Source organism: Notamacropus eugenii, chromosome 1 (assembly GCF_028372415.1).
Source record: "Notamacropus eugenii isolate mMacEug1 chromosome 1, mMacEug1.pri_v2, whole genome shotgun sequence".
Taxonomy (NCBI): domain Eukaryota; kingdom Metazoa; phylum Chordata; class Mammalia; order Diprotodontia; family Macropodidae; genus Notamacropus; species Notamacropus eugenii.
In genome coordinates, this window is record NC_092872.1 from 230,748,814 (window position 1) to 230,769,289 (window position 20,476).

The 20,476-nt window shown below is 41.5% G+C and overlaps 1 long non-coding RNA gene across 3 annotated transcripts in view; it reads left to right on the plus strand.

Annotated features, from left to right (window-relative positions):
- The window catches only part of LOC140517127 (uncharacterized), a 191,456-nt gene extending 176,364 nt beyond the window's left edge, over nucleotides 1–15,092 (plus strand). For 2 of the 3 annotated variants that reach the window (XR_011971482.1, XR_011971484.1), the window contains exon 10: nucleotides 14,636–14,927. This is a non-coding gene — a long non-coding RNA (uncharacterized lncRNA). Of the gene's footprint in view, nucleotides 1–14,635 lie in introns of all 3 variants that reach the window. The other variant, XR_011971483.1, reaches the window with a different exon arrangement.
- Nucleotides 15,093–20,476: the final 5,384 nt, after the last annotated feature.

Genomic DNA, 20,476 nt, shown 5'->3' on the forward strand with positions numbered 1-20,476 from the left:
AAGATGATAGATCAAGGAGTTGTTAACATAGCTTCTTCTTGGAGGTATACTGAAGGAGAAAAAGGCCAGAGGCCACTAATAGGGATGAACCACAGATTGTGGGCTCTGTCTCCTAGCTGTTGGGGCTGCTGGGGATAGAACAACCTTGGTTTCTTCCCTGCTTTGACTGACAGACTCAAATTGAGCTTCTTGGTAACCTGTGAAAATGGTAGTTTAGAGGGTTCGGGAAGACAGAACAATGAGGCACGGACAAACAAATGTTTAGCTTTGGAAGATGAAATTCAGTGCCTTGTGAGTCAATCTGCTTCCATCTAACATCCTGCTCACACATCTATGCACATGACTTTAGAGGAAAGGGAGCTGGCTTTCATTGAGTTCCCTGCCATTAGCACCCATAATGAGCATAAATCTACGCCTGTGGTTCTGGGTGTGCTGTGGCATGCTCCCAGTGCAGCTGGGTGGAAAGTCTTATCTGCTCAGGAGCCTGTGAGTTCACAGCCTGTTTACAAAGAGTGACTTTCTTTACAGTTGGTTACTTGGTGACAGTCTCCTATCTTGGTGTTGAGTGGTCCTGTGTATATCCAGCTGTTAGTAAGATTTGCAAGTGCTGAGTTTCCCCACTCTGACAAGCCAGGTGATGTGTGTGTGTGCCCACTTGGTTGCCAGGTAACAATGCTAAACAGCAACAGAGGCCCGAGAGGACAACACAGATGTGATGAACAGTCAGGATGCACTGAAGGTCAGGGTAGGAATCTCTTAGAGGGAATTGCTTGACCTTCCTTCTCTGTCCAAGGTCCCTGACCTAGGCACCAGTGGCGATTCTGCCCCAGAGACCCTCTGGCAAATGATCCCATGTCCCCTTGCTGGGACATGTCAGAAGCCAGGTCCAGACAACTCATTTTAGCTAATTTGACAAGAGGCAGTGATGTTGTGGCATTTCAAGAAAATTAAAGGAACACACAAAGACACTGCTTCAAGAGAATGTAGCACAGCTGTGTGTGGACAGTTGGGAAACAGAAGCGGCAGACAGCAGGCTGCCTGTGTGGAGAGTGATCAGAGACCTTGTGGGGAGAGGTGGGGCGGAGAGATGCTCTCCTCCAGCAACACAGACAAGGGCCACCTGCCATCAGTGGCAGGTTGTCTTAGCTTCAAACCTGTGCACAGGCAGGAAAGGTAGGTAACATTGGGAAGGGACCTTGGATAAGAATTGGTCTTTTTGGTCAAATACACAAGTGACAAATTAAATCAGTAGTGACTCCTTCCAGGACAAAGGACAAAGAAATAGAGTCAAAAGGCACAGAATCCTAGCTCAAATCCTACCTTCTGAGAGAGGTCTTTACCTAGCCTCCCTAATGCCAAAGCCTTCCTTCCGATGATTGCCCTGAATCTCTGCTGTTGACATCTTACCAGTTTATAATTTTCTTTGCATATTGTCTCCTCTGTCAGGCTGGGAGCTTCTTGAGGTCAGGTGCTATCTTTTGCCTTTCTTTCCCTAGTACTTACTACAATGAATAGTTAAGATATCACCCCATGATGTCATTGGTCCTCTTTGAAAACAAATAGAAACCTCAGCTACAATGATTGCATATTAATTTGTGGCTTGATTGACAAATAAATATAAAATTAGATGTGATATATTCTATGGCTATCAATGGAGAAGCAGCATGGTGAGGTGGACGGGGCTGGTCCCACATTTATGGTGGTTGTGGTGTGAACAGAGAGAAGGGGACAGATGCAAAAGATAGAGTAGAAGTAGAATCAATAGGTCTTGTGGCAGACACCATGCCTCAGGCATTTTTGTATTTCCAGTGCCTAAGGTGATACTTGAACTCCCTCTCCCCCCACCCCCTTCGTTCAGATCTGGGATTAGAGGTTCTAAATCTGGTATCCAATAATATTTTAGACAAGAGTGTAGTGGTAAATGTTTATTAACCAGCTCTCCAGGAAAAAAAAGTACACATATTTTAAAGTTTATTTTGCATTAATAACACTTTATCCATCATTTCCAAAGTCTAGAAATCAACAGAATTGTAAACCAAGCCCTGCCAACTTTTGAAATGTAAATGCTCACAGTGAACATTTAACTGTAAGCTCTATGAGTCCATTTTAAGCTGGCTCCAGCACAATCCTGCTAGGGAGTCTAAGTATGCATTTCAGGGAGTCTGTGAACTTGGATAGAAAAAAAAATGCATCCTTATTTTCACTGACTTTTATTTTCTCTTGTTATCATATGTATTTTATTTTATGCACTTAAAAACATTATTCTGAGAAGGGGTCCATAGATTTTGCCAGAGTCTCAAAAGAGTTCATGACATAAAAAGAATTAAGAACCCCTGAGTGTAGGGAAATGTCAGTGAGGAAACTCTCTCCATCTAGGTTGATTGACCTTGAAGGTAAGTCCCTCCCCCTTGGTGATTTGGTGATTCCTTTGGTTTAAAACTTTGACTTGAAGATCTCAAATGAAGGGGAACTCTCCACCGCTGTCATTCATTCTTCCTTTAGATCACTCTTTTCCAAAGAAAGGACAACAACAATAGCTAATTTGTGCACCTACTCTGCCAGACTGGGTGCTAAGCACTTTGCGGTTATCTAATTTGATCTTTACAATGAAGGAGGTGCTATTACTATCCCTGTTAATTGAGGCAAACAGATATCAAGTGACTTGCCCAGGGTCACACAGCTAGTAAGTGTCTGAGGCTGGATTTGAACTCAGGTCTTACTGACTTTGGTCCCATCATTCTATCCACTGAGCCGCCTAGCTGGCTTATGTCTCATGTATTTTATCTTATACATTTAAAAACATCATTCTGAAAAGTAGTTCACAGGCTTCATCAGATGCTGCCAAGTAGTCCATGGCAAAAAACAGGGAAGGATGCCCTGGTTGTTCAGAAGAGGGAGGGGATTGGTGTGAATTAGAGCAGAGAGGTTTAACCGAAGAGGTGGGACCTAAGTTGTCTCTGAAATTTTCCTTAAAGGGAAAGGTAAGGTCTGGATCTGTGATTTCATTCATGTGGGTAATTCTCTTGGTCTAGAAATTACCTCTCACTCTTATGGATCAGCAGTTCATCTATACATATATGGTCTTAGAGAGTTTCCTGGAGGAGGGAAAGTGTCACTGAAAGGCTAAGTGACTGGTCCATGGACACATAGCTAGAATGTGTTAGCTGCCTCTCTAGTCTGCTTCTCTATCCTCTGGTGGAGACAAGTAGAAAGGGCCCAGGAGCTGGCATCAGTAGGCCAGCCTTGAATTCCTGGTTCAGGCACTCAGTACTTGCAGGAGCAGAATAAGTAACTTCAAGTTTCAGAGATTCAGCTTGCTGGGCATAGTGGAAACAGAGCTGGAACTGGATTTGGAGATAGCCTAACCTGGGTTCAAATCTCACCTTGGTTACACATGTGACCTTGGGAAAATCACTTAATCTCTTTGGGCCTCAGTTTACTAATCTGTAAAATTGGACTAGATTCTTTCAATTCAATGAACTCCGACATCCTTTTCAACTCCAAAAGAGTCCATGGGTCTATTAGGGATTTCTCTTGCCTCTATCTCTCCCTTTCTGTCTATATCTCCATCTTTCTGAGTCCCTCTCTGCCTCTCTGTCTGTCTGCCTGCCTGTTTCTTTTTCCTAAGGAGATCACAAATAAATGAAGGGAAAGATTCCCAGTAAGGCAATGGGGCACGAATTTATTAAATAAAACCAGACAATAACCACAACAAAAATCCTCTCTGAATATATGAAAGAGTTTTTACTATTATTCCCAAAGAAGTAATACAAGAGGGATGCTTTAAATTCTGAAGAACTCTGACCATATAGTAGAGTTCAATGTCCAGGAAAAGGTACAGTTATCCCTTCTACATCATGACTTTCCCCTTCACAGTTTTGAAATATCGTAGGTCAGCATGAGAAATTAAACAGGAATTATTTGGAAGTTTTGTAGAAACCACAGATGACATGTGAAGGTCAGTTGACAACATAGAAAAAATTTAGAAACTAAGAAATGCGTCAAATATGTGTGTAGCATTGCGTAATATCAACATATTTTATCTTTTAATACCATAATAACTCAGACTTTTTCTCTGGTACAGCAAAAGGGCCAAAAACTTTACACGGATTTTCCAGACTGTGGGGGCTCTGTTCATCTAGCCCCCATGATGTGGAATGGATAAATGTATATATCCAAAAAAGTTGAACTCCTAAGTATTGTGAAACATGAGGGTCTCTAATAACTTTGCTTCAAACAATAAGTCAGTCCTCCCAGACTGCTGAAGTGAGCTAATTGTCTCTGATTATCCAAGACCACCCCCTGATGACCTCTTTTCTGTAAGAGAAGCTGGCTAATTGGGCCCCCAAAGAGTAGGCAGAAACAGATCAGTGGGCCTTTTTCAAAGGCCCAGATATAGATGGGCCTTTGTTTCTCACTCCCTGTGGTTTTTTGGGTGTCTGTTTCATCAAGGGCTATATACCATGATGTGTAATGTCACCCCAAGACCAGCTCAAGCCCAACTGCTCCAGGACCCAGTAATCTCCCTCTTCTCTGAACAGACACAGTCTGATTCTCAGATGATTGGAGACCTATTTGGCACGCACACAGACCCATTAGCCTTAAGTGATTAACTGATGGTGGCAAAGCAGAGACCTTGGAAAGAGTCATGTCTAATGTGCTGCAGAAAGCCTGGGTGGACTGAATAGTTTGTTTCCAGTGGGTTACCATTGCTCTAAATTCACTCCTCTTCTAGTATGTTACACAGTCTTCTCTATTTATGGATCCTAGTGTCTTTTTGTGACGGTCATCACTGCATCAGAAAGCCTTGGTTATCTGAAGATTTTGATGAGTTGTATTTTAGTTACGTCTGCCTCTTCCTGGACTCATTTGGGGTTTTCTTGGCAAAGATACTGGAGTGCTTTGCCATTTCCTTCTCCAGCTCATTTTACAGATGGGGAAACTGAGGCAGACAGGGTTAAGTGACTTGCTCAGGGTGACACAGCTAGTAAGTGTCTGAGGCTGGATTTGAACTCATGAAGATGTCTCCTGACTCCAGGCCCATCACTCTATCTATTGTGACACCTAGCAGCCCCATCGGAAGACTCTTGTGCTCCAAATGGACTGGCTTCTCATTGTCTCATCAGTTATACCTAGGGTCTTCCAGCATCTTAGTCTCTCTGTGTCTCAGTTTTCTCATCTATAATTTGGGGATAATAATAGAATCTACCCCACAGGGTTGTGATCAAATGAGATAATATATGCAAAGCACTTTGCAAACTCTAAAGCATCCTATAATTGCTAGCTGTCATCATCATCACCATTAAGTGACTTGACCCAGGTCACCTAGCTAATAAGCATCAGAGGCAGAATTCAACCCAGGTCTAACTGACTTTAGAGCACTCACATTTAGATCTCAAAGTCTCCTCATGAGTCATCTAGCTATAGGATCATAGAGCCGGGGCTGAAAAGGACCTCAGGAACTGTTTATTCCAACGACCTCATTTTTCAGATGAGGAAAATGGGGTCTAGAGAGTTTAAGTGATTTTTCTAGGCTCCCACAGGTATTAGGTAGTAAAAGTAAATCCAGGTCCTTTGCCTTGGCATTCGGTGGTCCTTCTCCCAGTATCTTATACTCTGTTCATTATTCCAAGCTGTCGCTCACCCCTCCAGGCTCCATAGAAGTACCCCCAGATGGCCCTGCCCAACCAAGACCATCGCCCCTGACTCACAGCCCCTTAGCCTGTGTCTCTGACAGTAGCACAGATGCAGCCAGCTACTGGCTCTGCTTTCCCTCCTCCTCCTCAGCGACCCTTTCATTTAAGGGAGTGTTCCTTGACAAGTCCCAATCTGGGCCTGTCTCCCTCCTTCCCCCACTCCTGCCTTGAATGCCATTTGCATTGCAATAGAGAATTCGTCTCCACTACAAGCCCCTTCTATTTTTACAGAATATGCTAACAATCAGCTATTGACCGGGCACCTGTTTCTGCCCTAGACATTATGCAAATGCAAACCAGGAACCAACCAACCAACCTCCAGGGACCCATTGTTCCCTGAACCTCGGATGGCGACTTGCCAACTCCCTAGTCTGCCCTTTTGTTCTGCCCCCTCCTCCTCCAGGGTGCCATGCTCTGAAAAGGAGACGTCCTGCTAACTGCATCTTGGGTCCTTGCACCTGTAAAAAGCGTCCCAACAGGGTCCAGCCGAGGACTCCGTCTGCTTAACCCATGTGGATTAGGCCAGTCCCTTTGTTTCTTCCTCCTTCCTTCTGCTGCAATACTCCCAGTTTGACATTCAAGACCCTCCCCAGTCTGGGCCCTCCCTGGTGATCTCTCCAGCACTGCTTCCCAGTGAAAGGGCCCTGATATATTCATACCTAGGCACACTTGCCTATGCTGCTCTGTCTAACAGGGGCTTGGAATAAAGCCCTCCATCTCAATCCCCTGCACTGCTCTAGCTCTCCTCATCCTTCAAAGCCTGGCTCTGGTCTCTCCTTTGCGAAGCCTTTCCGGATTGTGTCGGGAGCTCTCCCTCCTTTCCCACTGTTGTATCCCCCTCCTTTGGGTTTTTTGCTTTTTTTTTTTTTTTTAGCATTTATAATGCTTGTATCACTCAGAACCAAGTAGAGCAGGATCAATGACAAGTGTCATCATTTGGTATGTATGTATCTAGCGTGTCTCCCCTGTTAGATCATGCCTGTACCATGTAATAATAATAACTAATATTTATATAGCATTTATTATATACCCGTTGCTAAGAGCTTTACAAATAATGTCTCATTTGATCCTTACAAAAACCTGCTATTATTTTCCCTATTTTACAGGAAAATGAGGCAAACAGTTCCCATTTTTTGTGGGAATACCATTTCACCATTCCACTCATTCCATTGCACGCTGCGTCCCACATCAGAATGTGAGCTCCTCCAGGGGAGGGATTTTTTTTTCTTTTTTCTTTTTTTTGGTCCAGATGATCAGTCGTTTTTCAGCAGTATCTGACTCTTTGTGACCCCTTTTGGGATTTTTGTGGCAAAGACACAGAGTGCTTTGCCATTTCCTTCTTCAGTTCACTTTACAGAAGAGGAAACTGAGGCAAACAGGGGTCAGTGACTTGCCTAGGGTCACACAGCTAGTAAATATCCGATGCCATATTTGAACTCGGGAGGATGGCTCTTCCTGACTCCAGACCTGGTACTCTATCCACTGCACCACCTAGCTGCACAGTTTCTTTTTGTCACCAGGTGTTGACTTATTGACTATTATCCTTCAATTCTCACCAATTCTCACTTTTATCCACTCATATGACAATTTCTCCCGATAGAAAGCAAGAGTCTACTTATAGCCATGGAGTCTTCTTGTGTCTCTATATTATTCTTGTGTTGGAAATTCAGGCACAAGTATTTTTAAATTGCTTTTAGGAAGTTTATGCTAATATAATGATAATAATTAACTACTTGAATTGTGCTTTGAAGTTTGCTAAGTGTTTTTTTGTCAATTAACCAATCGGTAAGCATTTATTAAGTATTTTTATGTGCCAGACACTGAAGAATCCAATAAAATATTAGATGCAATCTAGCTAGATAGGGACTAGAGTATTATTATACCCATTTCACAGATGAAAAAACTCAGAAATTATGTGACTAGCCCAGGGTTACATAGAGCTAGTAAATATCTTACGCAGGATTTGCATTCAGGTCTCTCAAAAGGCAACTCTTCATATACTTTAACCTTGAGATTCTGCTGTTACCATGAAAATGGGGGGAAAGGACCCGGATGTAGTACAAATGTATTTGTAGCTACCTTATTTATGATAGAAAAAATTGGTTACAATCTATTGCCCAATCAATTAATCAATATTTAGAAAATAGTTAAAGAATTATGATACTTTAATATTATGGAATATTATTGTGTTAGGGAAAACAACAAATCTGAAGATTAGAAAGAAATATGGAAAGGTTGCTATGAAGGGCTAGAATGTGAGAGACCATGAAGCAGGGTAGACACATCGATTACAGCTACATAGGTATGAATATATATACACATATGTAATATAGCTATAATCAATGTGTCTGGTGTATACACAAATCATTTATTTATGTGTTATTTACATGTGTATCTATACACAGACACATATATGAAAGCAAAGGAAATGGAAATTCAAGTAGACTCAGATAACGGGGCATTGAGTAAATAAATACCTTTTGTTTGATGTTTGTCAATCTGGTTGGTTCAACTCTGTGAATATGTTTATAACAATATGATCAGGGTTGTTTGTCTACCTTTGTTCTTGATTTATAAGTTTAAGATAGAAAAAAATCTATTTTGGAAATTCACTTTAAGCCATGATCATGGAGAAGGGAGATCTGGGTGGTCAGAGGGTGGCTACAGGGAGCCAGACACAGGTGTGACCAGTTCTGATGAATGGATTGATATTGCCCAGAGTTTCTCCGCAGGGAGGAGGGAGGAGGATTATGCAAGTGTTGTCTCCACCTTCTCATAATTCTTCCAGGTTAATACAGTCAGAATTGAAAACCCTAAATGAAGCATCGTTCATATGAGAATATATCCACTTGGTGACGTTAAGCTTTATGCATTTTATTTTCTTTTTCTAGTGTTTTTTGGTTCTTTTTTTAAATGAAGTCATTTCTAAATAGGTCCCCCACCCTCACCCTCTTGCCCCACATTAAACTCTTCCTAGGAAAGAAAGAAAGAAAGAAAGAAAGAAAGAAAGAAAGAAAGAAAGAAAGAAAGAAAGAAAGAAAGAAAGAAAGAAAGAAAGAAAGAAAGAAAGAAAGAAAGAAAGAGAAGAAAGTTGAGGAAAAAAAACTTCATCTGACAATGTAGGCAGTTTTCTGCATCTATAATCTCCCCACTCTTGACCAAGAGGACAGAAGTGTTTTTCATTCTTATGATGCAATTTCCAAGAACACATTGCAGTGAAAAGTGAGGATTGCCAATATGGTGCCTCCTGCAGTACTTTACACATTATCAAGTCTTAGTAATATTTGATTTATGGGTAAATGTGACCAATCAGAATACTCGGGCACTTCAGGGAATTGAGCTGGGAGCCCTTATTGGGGAGTATTGGTCTAGGGCAAGGATTATTTGTCCTAATGCCTGAAATCAATCTCAAAGCTCCACCCACAGGTAATTGTATCCATTTCAGCCCTGGTTCCTGGGCAGTCCTGAGGTCATTGTTCCTTGGAATGCCTCCAGGTTCACGTTGAGTATGTTACTTGGCTAGAATCAGGAAGTTAGGGCCAGATTGAATTTCTGGGCAACTTTGGTGGGGGTGGGAGGTGAAAAGAAATAATTATAGTACTGAGAAAAGTCAAATAGACTCACATGCTACCACTTAGTATAATCTGAACTAGAACGAATAAGTCTGAGGCTCAGAGATTCCTAGTTCTAGAAGAGATCTCAGAATTTATTCATTCCAAGTTAGACCTGAGTAGGAATGCCTTCTATAATATCTCTGACATGTGGCTGTCCAATTTAGATTTAAAGGAGTCAAGTGAAGAGGAACTGATTTTCCCTTGAGGCAGCCCATTTCAGATTGGACTGTTCAAACTGTCCTGTGGTTTTTCCCATCATCCAGCCAAAATCTGCCTCCTAGAAGCTTCTATCCATGTCCTTATATTTGTCCTTTGGGGCCAGTTCTGCTTCACTCTATCCAATAAGCCAGGATTGTAAGCGAAAGGCACAGTTCTAAGCTCTGGAGATACTAAGAGAAAAACAAAAAAGGAACTTGGATTGGCAAACAGATTAGTAATCAGTCAAGTCTAGAAGCATTTATCAAGTGCCTAAACTCTGGTGATACCAAGCAAGGCAGGAGGTAGCTTTGCTCTCAAGAAGTCCATGGTCTAATGGGGTAGACAAGAGGCAAACAACTGTATATGAACAGGGTATAGACTGGACAAATTGGAGATAGTCATCTGAGGGAAGGCTCTAGAATTAATAAGAGTTGAGAAAAGCTTCAGGCATAATGTAAGCTCCTACCTGAAACTGAAGAAATCCAGAGAAGCCATGAGACAGAGCTGAGGAGGGAGAGACTTCCACTCCTGAGAGGCAGTCAGTGAAAATTCCTAGCGTCAGGAGATGGAGTGTCTTGGGAGAGGAGTAACAAAGGAAGCCCAGTGTCACTGGATGGCAGAGTATGTGGTTAGGCGCAAGAAGACTTGGAAGGGTAGGAGGAGGCCAGGTTGTAAATAGTTTTGAATGATTCTGGAGGTATAGAGAGTCTGAACAAGGGAATGAGATGGTTAGGAAGATGAATTTAAGAACTGAGCATTTTAGGGAGATCAATTTGACAGCAGGAAGACAGATTTGAAATAATACAAAATGATTTCAGAAAGAAAAGTGCTTAATAGCCCAGGGCAGAGAAGCACCACAAGCCTCTTGCTGGAGTCTAATCCCTTGGTTCACATTTCCACATCTTTCAAATTCTTGAAAATAGCCATCATGTCCCCTAGAACCCTCCTCTTAAGGTTGCATAGCCTCAGTCCCTTCGACCAATCACCTTACATGCAACTTGGTCTCTGGGCCCCCTTGGGAAAATGTAATATCCTTCCTTAAATCCCCAAACTTCATGCCAATTCCCCTCTTGTCATATTGACAGGAACCTCATTACCAATCTTCTTCTTTTTCAAATAATCAATAAACATGTGCTGAGATGCAACAGTAAGCTTAGCTCTGTTCTTGGTATGGAGAATAAGAAGAGAGGAGAGAATAGGCATTGTATTAAGAACCTACTATGTGCCATGAATTATGCTAAGTGTTTTTGCAAATATTATCTCCTCTGATCCTCACCACAAATCTGGGAGGCAGGTGGTGATATTATCCCTATTTTATAGATGGGTAAACTGAGGCAGAGAAAGATTAAGCGACTTGCCCAGAGTCACTGGCCTAGGCAGGATGTGAGGTCAGATCTTCTTGACTCCAGGCCCACTGCTCAATCCACTGAACTACCCAGAAGTTGTGTAAGTCATGGTTGTAACTCCCTTGGAGTTTACATTTGAGTTAGGGAAACAAGATGGAAACATGAAAATGATTAGATAACAATTAATCCATAACCACGTAGGACTCATTATATATCTAAGAGGATTATACATCCAGGGCTAGAAGAAACCTTAAAGGTCAGTGAGTCCAATCCCCTGTCCCCATTTTATACATGAGGATGCTGAAGCTGGGAGATGTTAGGTGACTTGCCCAGAACCATACAGAACATACACAAAGTCTTAGAGGTAGGGTTTAACCCAGGTCATTTGCTTAATCAAAACCACTGCTCTTTCCACTGGTCCACCTTGCCAGTCTCAGAAAAGAACATTGTGGATTGGAGTGGAAAGAGGAGGCTTCCCAGAGGAACCATGATCTTAATAAGCAGAGCAAAAGGGAAAGCCTGAGCAAAAGCAAAGGAGTGGGAAAACTAAGGGAGGGAGGATGAAAAGACGAAGGCCAGGTAGCCAAGTGGCCCAAGGGATAGGGTGGTGGACTTGGAGTCAGGGTTGTGTGAGTTCGAAACTTACCGCAGACGCTTACTAGCTGTGTGACCCTTGGCAAGTCACTTAAACCTACGTGAGCCTCAGTTTCCTCATTTAGAATATGGAGATAATAAAGTGTACCTCTCTCATCTTCCTGAGTTCAAATCTGACTTCTGACACTTGCTATCTCTGTGGCCTTGGGCAAGTCACTTAACCCCATTTGCCTCAGTTTCGTCTTCTGTAAAGTGCGCTGGAGAAGGGAATGGCAAACTACTCCAGTATCTCTGCCAAGAAAACCACAAATGGGTCATGAAGATTGAACGTAACTGAAAAATGACTGAACAACAGCAAACTTATTATGTGTTGCTATTTATATAATTAACATATTATTAACTATATTATATATTTATAAATTTTTGAACTTACTGTCCTAGAGGATTCATGTGATTTACAAAGCACCCTTCCTACAGCCATTCTGTGATTGTATCATGTGAATAGTAGAAGTTCCATCTAGAATTGTAAAGGACTTTAAAAATAATTTAGTCCAACCCTTCCATTTTGCAGAAGAGGAAGTTAAGGCCCAGAGGTGCAGTGATCTGAGGTCACACAGTTGTAAATAAAAGACCAGGTTTCAAGCAGTTTTTATGTTTTTGGACACAGCAGTTTTTGAAGACCATCTATTAAGTGATATAGATACAAGAGTTGTGATTCATGCCTTTTGAAGGAGTATCCACATTGACATAGACCTCCATACTTTCATCCTTCTTTTCTGTTTACACTGTTTATTTACCACTATGAACTACAGGTGAATGTAGACAAAGGAATGAAGCAACATCTGAAAACAAAGTTCCAATGTTAATTAAATTTGGCTCTACCTACTAATATTGTCTTCTGGCCAATCGTTCATACAGAGATCTCTCTTATTTTTAAATAACCAAACAGGACCAAGACCATCCCTCCCGTCCCTTAGTTTCTCCCTGTATGATCTCTGATGAACTTCTAGAAAGAGAAATCTCTTCACTTCCTTGTAGTCCATTCACTCACTTCGCAATGTCTCAACTACTTGGTTGAAAGAACTCTCTCAGAATCATCAGTGATCTCTCAGTTGCTAAATATGATGACCTTTCTCTAGCTCTTATCCCCTTTGACCCCTCTGCAGCATTGGAAATTGTTGACTACCTCCTCTTTATCCTTATTCTTGCCTTCTCTCCTACCGTGGAATCTCTACAACTGCTTTCTCTTTTTTCTTTTTTCTGGTCTGATCATTCCTTGATGCTCTTTATTGGTTCATCTTCCTCTTCCCACCATCTAAATGTGGAGGTCCTTCAAGCTTTTTTTCTTTTCCCCTATACTCCATCCTTTAATGATCTCCTCAACTTCCAAAGGTTTGATCGTGGACTTTCTGCATGTGATTCCCAAATAGATAATACCCAACTTCAATCTCTCCCTGACTCCTAAGTCCGTCATTCTCAAATACCTGGTATCAATTTCTTCCTGATCAAATGAGATATTATTTGTGTATCATTTGGCATAGAACTTGGCACATAATAGGTGCTGTTTTCCCCCTATCTTTCACTTCCCCTCTATATGCTGTAAGCGCTTCAAATTCAACATCTCCCCAAATGAATGTGAATATGTCAAATTCTAATATTAATCTAGTCTTAATTATGAATACCTTTAAAATACGTTTTGTCTTTACCTCGTTCTTTTCCTTTCCTTGCAAGCAACTCATCATCATGACAAGAAACAAAAATGATCTAGTGGAAAGAGTCCTAGTCTTGGTGTTTATAAGACCTGAGTTTGAATTCTACCTCTAACTCTTATAAGATTTGTTACCATAGGAAGCTCACATCCCCTCTCTGGGCCTCAGTTTCTCTATCTATTACATGAGGACAAAAATATCTTACTCCTTACCTCACAGGGTTGATTAATGTATCCCCAGTAAACCTCAAAGCACTATGTAGATGTTAACTGTTATTAAGTGAAGTCATTTCTGGTGAGGCCAGGCTGATCACTTCATGTATATAAAGTCCTAACCACACCCAGTTTCTGAGAGTTTGACGCACTCCCCATGTTGTCCAAAAGCCTATAATCTGGATGGGAAGATTTTCTAGAAGGGGGATCATACTTGAGAGAGAGTCAAGGGATGAGGAGGGGATGGTTGGAGTCCATCAAGCGTGCTAGAAACAGTAGTAAAACCCCAGACCATCTGGTCTATTTACCTGCTCACAGAGGAACAGCAGTCCCCAGCCAGCTGGAAGAGAGCTTGCCAATGATTGCTGAACTCCCTGAAGGGGAGATTAATTGCCAGATGTTCTTGGAAGCACAGCACCTCCACCCTTTGCTTTACCTTCTTCCCACCCAGCTGCCTCTGCATTCCCTTGAAGGGGCCCTCAGGACTGGGACCATGGAGATTGACCCAATATGATGTGAACATGACCCTGAGAACCACCCATCTCATCTAGATGGTTCTTGGACCTCCAGTTGATAATTCTTTCCATGTGTGCCATACTCTAATGGATGTCAAAACCTATTTGAAAAGCACAATCAGATCTGAATTCTATTGCTTTGGGCGAAGGGTCATTGTAAGACTCACAGGAAGAAGTGAAGGCACAATGTGATCTCTGAAATATTGCCTTTTTTACATTCAGTAACTTATTTGAAAATCTTTACACCATTTTGTTTTGATTATTACATTTTCAGATAATTTCATAATGATCATCTTGATTGTTATATTTTCATCATATGGGTATGGTATTTTTTTAGTGGAATTTCTAACTGTAGTATGTAATTCAGTGTTAGCTATGATATCAGAAACAGTCAGTACAAAAAAAGGGACTTGTAAGGTCATCAGTGCCATATCTAGATGATGTGGCCCTAGAGTATCTAACTGATAATGTCACCTCAGAGACTTCCATTCCTGGGGCATTGTCAGGATAGCTTTAGAACCAACATGGACTGGATTTCATTGACTAGGCTAAGAAGGCAGCTGGTAAGAAGAAGATGATGAAATGTGGTATTAAGGTTTAGTCAGGAAGCCAAGAAGAAAGAGAAAGAGAGAGAGAAGGGATGTTGGTGGTTCTATGAAACTGGGAGACTCCTGATAGCTTTGTCTTCTATGTCCTTTACTTATTCCCCTTCCCTTAACCCTCTTCATGAGGCTTTGCCTTTCTGATTCAGGAAGACTCAAGCTAGAGCTGCAAGAAAGGATGCCTGGAATTACTAGGACCACAGAAGAAGAGCTGGAGATGCCCTGTCCTGATGTCTTGTTCACCCAGTGGCTGTGCACCACAGAATCACTGAAACTTCCTGTCATGCATCCTAGGTTCTGGGCTACTTCCTTGATATTTTCTCCTCTTACTGGGCTAAGAAGTACAAAATTTATGGTGGATTTCTCCTTCTATCGCTACTGAACAGAAAAATCTGACCACTCTGGGAAGTGGGAGTGGAGGTGGGGTAAGATTAGAGTTTGTTGTTAATGCTAAATTAAAATTAGAAGGGAGTTGAACTGTCTGCTTTCACTCTCCTTCCTGTGGTGACCATGGCCTTGGAATGGCTGCGTGTGCTGCAGCTTGTAACACTTGTGCCCGCTGCTGCTGCTGCTTGATATCACCAAATTTCCTAATAAACTGTTTTGATTGACTATGCTCTGAGGTCTAAGTAAGCTGTGAACAGCTGGATGTAAAAAGAGAAAGGGTTTTTTTTTGGGGGGGGGGGAGGTGCTAACTAAGAATGAACTAACCCCTAGGGTAATAATAGCAAGGCAGTGCAGGAAAGACAGGATTCCTTAAGACTTGATCACATCTCTATTGTGCATACATGTCTGCATCGGACAGTAAGTCATTTAGTTCTTCTAGGATTTTTCTAGTCAAGATTGACTCTTCAGTACTCTCAAAGATCCATAGATCTTTTGTCAATGTAGATACTCCTTCAAGTGGCATATAACTCCTGCATCTATATCATTTAATAGATAGTCTTCAAGAATTGTGGCCAAAAATACTCTATCTTGCAGCCTGCAACTGAGCTGGGCTGCTCTTCAGACATCTAGTCCATCACTTCAACCAAAAGCTGAAACTTTTCTAACTTCATAGAAACTTCCAAATATAGTTTTTTCACTAGAATAGCCTTAGGAAACTAAGCATTACCTCCAAACCTTCATGAGATATTGAAGTAGGATTTTGGTGGAAGAGTCAGTACTGCCATAATTAAAATCATATCCCCACATTTTTGCGATGCATCTGCTATCTCATTGAATCCTCGGAACACTTCTGTGATTTCAAAAGTAGGTTGCTTTTCTTTGTTATAAAATGGGTACTTATTACCTAGTCTAAATCCATATAGCAGTTGTTTGCAGAAGCAAGATTCAAACCTAGGTTTATTCACTAGGATGGAATGATGACATCAGGACTTCTGAGCTCTTGTACCAACATCTTGAACCTGGATTATTCACTTTCTCCTCTGTTGACCATTCTTGCTATCTGTGACTTGCATTCACAAGGAATGGCTAAAGTAGGAATGAGCTAATGTCTGTAAGACATTTGTAAAGAAAGGCGATCCCTGAATGGAAGTATAAAATATTGAGCTGGAAGGGACTTCAGATATTCTCTTCCCCCAAGCTTCTCATATTATGCATCTTGTCTCGTCTTGTTTTGCCTTGTCCTGTGCATGAATCAAGATCTCTTATCATTCGCTATTTTACTCCAACAGTGTGATGTCATGAGTCCTCTTTGAAAATGAAGGACGCACAACAGGCTATGCATGCAGCAGCAAGCATCATGAAATAGACTGTGCTAAGAGCAAGGAATAAAACTGCAAACCAAAGGACAGTTCCTGACTTCAAGGAGTTTACATTCTAATAGGAGAAGAAAAGATATAAAAGGAGGGAGGGTGGGGTTGAGGGAAAGTACCCATAGAGGCATGATGGCAGCATCCTTAGAGTCAGAAGGGTAGCCAGGAGGGGAATGAAGCATGTCTGGTTTGTATGGAGGCTCAGGAATGGAACTCACCAGTGGGAGAAGGGAGTGAGCATGGTGGAAGTGTGTTCTGGGGTGAAGAGACTCCAGTCAATGAAGGAAGTTCCAAGGTGAGAGGACATCTGAGTTATTGTGGCAAAGTCCTTCAAATCAGAAGTACAGCTGGAAAGGAAACTGAGGCTTATAGTTGATTGGTGACCAGGCTTGAACCACTGGCTTCCCTGACTTCCTTTAAGTCCCAATTAAAATTCCATCTTCTACAGGAAGCCTTCCCCAACCTCTCCTAATTCTAGTGCCTTCCTTCTTTTCATTATTTCCTTTTTATTCTGCATGTAAGTAGTTGCAGTTAAGTTTTTTGCATGTTGTCCCCTCATTAGACTGGGATCTCCTTGAGGACAGGGTCTGTCCTTTGCCTTTTTTTTTTTTTGTACCACTGGCACTTAGCTCAGTGCCTGGCATATAGAAGGCACTAAATGAATGTTCATCAACTGACTGTCTGGCTAGAACTAAGATCAAGCTCTTCCTCTGTTCTATTCCATTGCTTCCTGAGAGATTTCATTGGATTTTCCACTAAGATCCCTGTTCTCTCCTTGAACAGTTCAGAGACAGGAAGTGAATTCTCATCTGTGTAGGAAGTTTTCTCACCTTGTGTCCAGTGAAGGCCAGACACAGTTCAAGGAAAATCATGGAAAGAGGAGAGGGCAACCCCAAGTCCTTTCTTTAAATTTTGTATTTACTTAAATTTTTACTTGTTGTTCTCCTTCCCTCTGCCCACCCCTAGTAGAACAGAAACTCCTAGAGGACAGAGACTGTTTAATTTTTGTCTTGGAGGTCTCTTTGTCCAGCACAGTATCTGGCACACAGTAGGTACTCAGTAAATGCTTATTGAATATACCTTAAGCATCCTTTGATAAAAGAGGTAGCATATAAGTCATTGAATTCAACATTTATTAAGCACCTGCCTTGCCCTGGAACTTTGGTAGGTTCTGGGAAACAAAGCCAACCACTTTCCCCCTTGAGGTGCTTACATAATTTATATTCTGACTGGAATGAAGGTGGGATGGTGAGCCTACTGTGTGCAGTCAAATAAATACAAAGTATTCACTAAACAATGCAATGCAATTCTGCGAGAGAGACAGACAATGAGACACACACTGCAAAAATGAACACCTGCAAAATGTAAAATGGGACCTACCTCAAAAGCTTGCTGTGTGGAAAAAGTTGAATAACAAATGTAGAGTTTTCACTAGTTTTGAGTCTGAGTCTTGCCTGCTCAACTAGGCTGTGAGCTCTTTCCTGGAATGTACCAGTAGGTACCTGTAATATATTCTCCTTCTTTTCTACTTCTCGTATAACCTCAAAAGGGACTGGACCCACAGGAACCACTTGATAAATAATTGTTTGATTAATAACTTCTTATGGATCTGTTATCCAGAAATTTATCTAAGTCTAGCATAGTACAATGAAGACTGTGCTGGAGCCAGCTCCTACCATCTCAGGAGAGCCAATTATAAAATATTCTGAGTAAGTATTTGCACCTCAGAAATGGGTAAATGCTGCAAATCAGGCCTCCATTTATTACTTCGTTGATTGTCAAAGCTTAAGAAAGAGATGAAGAAAGTGTTAGAAATATAGAATAAACTTAGAAGTTTGTCATGGACACTTTCCCCTCCTTGCAGAGCTGATCGTTACTCATTTATCAGCATACTGTGACATACAGTGGGAAGTGACCTTAGCAGGCAAATGGTAGCAGAGCCAGGGCTAGAACCCAAGTGCTCTAACTGGACAGTTATTCAGTTTTCCTGGGTACCTGCTACTTCACTGGCAAAGTCAGAACTAACACCTTTCATCTCAGCATCAAGTTATCACAAAACACGAGCTGGCCAAGTTGAGTGAAAAGTGCCCTCACATCATCTTTTAAAGTAAATTCCAGTGGATGGTGGGGATGGGGAGGAGATAAAATAAAGTCAGTCCTTCAGAGAGGGGAGCATGCCATCTGGTCACTGATTTTAACTAGTTTTTCTTGCTAACTAAATGTAGCTATGCTGTTTCCTTTTGGATGGAGCATAAATGATATGACAGTCTTCTACATTTCAACACCCTGGGGAAAAATACCAGTCACCCTGGCTTGGTTATACCTCTGCTCACTTGTAAAATAAAATGGGTTGGACTGACTCTCAGAAGCTGCTCTAGGCTCTAGCAGTACGATGCTACAGAGAAGAATGCCTTTTTGCTGGCTGGTTTTGTAAAATATTCCTGGGCACTTGGTAAGCCCCCCTTACTCTCCCTGCAGCTCCTGATTTACAATCCAGATAAATAGTATTTCCTTTGTGAATCCAGGGCGGGGAGGAGTGGGGAATAATTAATCTGCAGCCCCTCCACTCTGCTGTCACCAGATTAAAATCACCCTATTTAATGGGCATGCATAAGCCATTTTGTTGGCGGCAGGGAGCCAAGGGTGATCCCTGCCTGGTCTCAGCTTCTTTGATTTTGTACTTTGAAGGATTTTTCTCTTCTTTCTGTTATATGCCCTTAAAGAAATAGTGAAGGGATTTAAAATCTCTCTCTTTTTAATTTTAAATTTGGTCAGCCTGTTAATATTTAGGTGAATTTCTCCAAAGTTTATCCTTAGGGAAAGGGTGGTGGTGATGGTGGTGGTCTTGGGAGTTGATTTTCTTCTGAAAAAGAGGCTTTATTTCCAGAGGTACCCTGATGTCTGTAGAAAGGCAGCTTTACGCAGTGAATGCAGAGATTGGGAGGGTGTGGATTCAAATCTTATTCATGACATTTAACAAGCTAGGTGACCCTGGACAATTCCCTAGGACTTCTTTTTTAAGTTATGGAAGGATTGTGATGGAGGGTGGATCCTGGACTGCTGAGATCACATACCCCATGGGATTCATGAACCTCTACTGTGAGGAGATCGCTTCAGTTTGTCAGGCAGTCAACCAAGCAGAACCCTTTCGGAGCGCCCCATAAAGAAATGGAGACTAGGCAAAGAATGATCAAATGAATAAGGAGAATGGCTGGCACTGTATGAACAGTCTCTGTCCCTAATGAACAGGGCTAGGAAACATGAAGGTGAATGGGGCATAGGAGAGAAACAAATCAACTTCAACAAGCTAGATCAATAGGATAAGCATCGAAGTTCACACTCCTGTCGGTTCTAGACCTATAGATGCTTCTATGGCAGCCATGACTTCTATCATTAGAACTACTCAATGTAAATAAGACAAAATATTCACCAAAGAAAAAATGGGTCAAGATGGACACAGTGTTGGGCTTTTAGGAAGAAAGACCTGGGATCACATCCCACATCTACTACTTATTGGCTGCATGACTTTAAGCAAATCTACTTAACCCTCGGATCTTACTGTAGCTCTCATCTCTGCAGAAATAGATGTGTTATCAAATTGTGCTGGGGGAGTGAGTTCTCACAATGGGATGACCCTATAACCACCTAAATCACGGATCCAAGTTGTTTTTTTTTTGCAGAAGAACACAGGAAAATAGTGTTCCCTGGAACTCAAAAGCATTGTCATTTAATTGTGGGAAAAGAAAAAAATTGAAAATTAGGCTCACCCATTTATGAATATCTTAGATTCTATTTTGATTTAAAAGTTTCCATTTTATTGGGGTTATTACTTTTAGGATTGTTTATATGGAGCTTTATCTAGTTATTGAAATGATTTTATCTTTGAAATGAATGACAGATTTTTCTTTGAGAAGTCTGCCATGATGTGGTCCCAAGGTTGCAAAATCAGGAATTTTTTGACAAGTTCTCAAGTCTGGCTCATCTATGACATGCAGCGTCACTCACCCTGGGTGTCAAACTGGGTTCAAACTAGGACTCTGCTACTAATTGTTCGGGTGATCTGAAATAATAACAGCTTATGTAGGTACATCGTTAAGGTTCTCAGAGCTCGTTTTCCCACAGCCACTCCTCTGAGCAAGACAACAAAGACAGCAATAATTGCATTTATGCCTCAAGGCCACACGTGACCCTCTAGATCCTCAAGTACAGCCCTTTGACTGAATCTGCCATCAA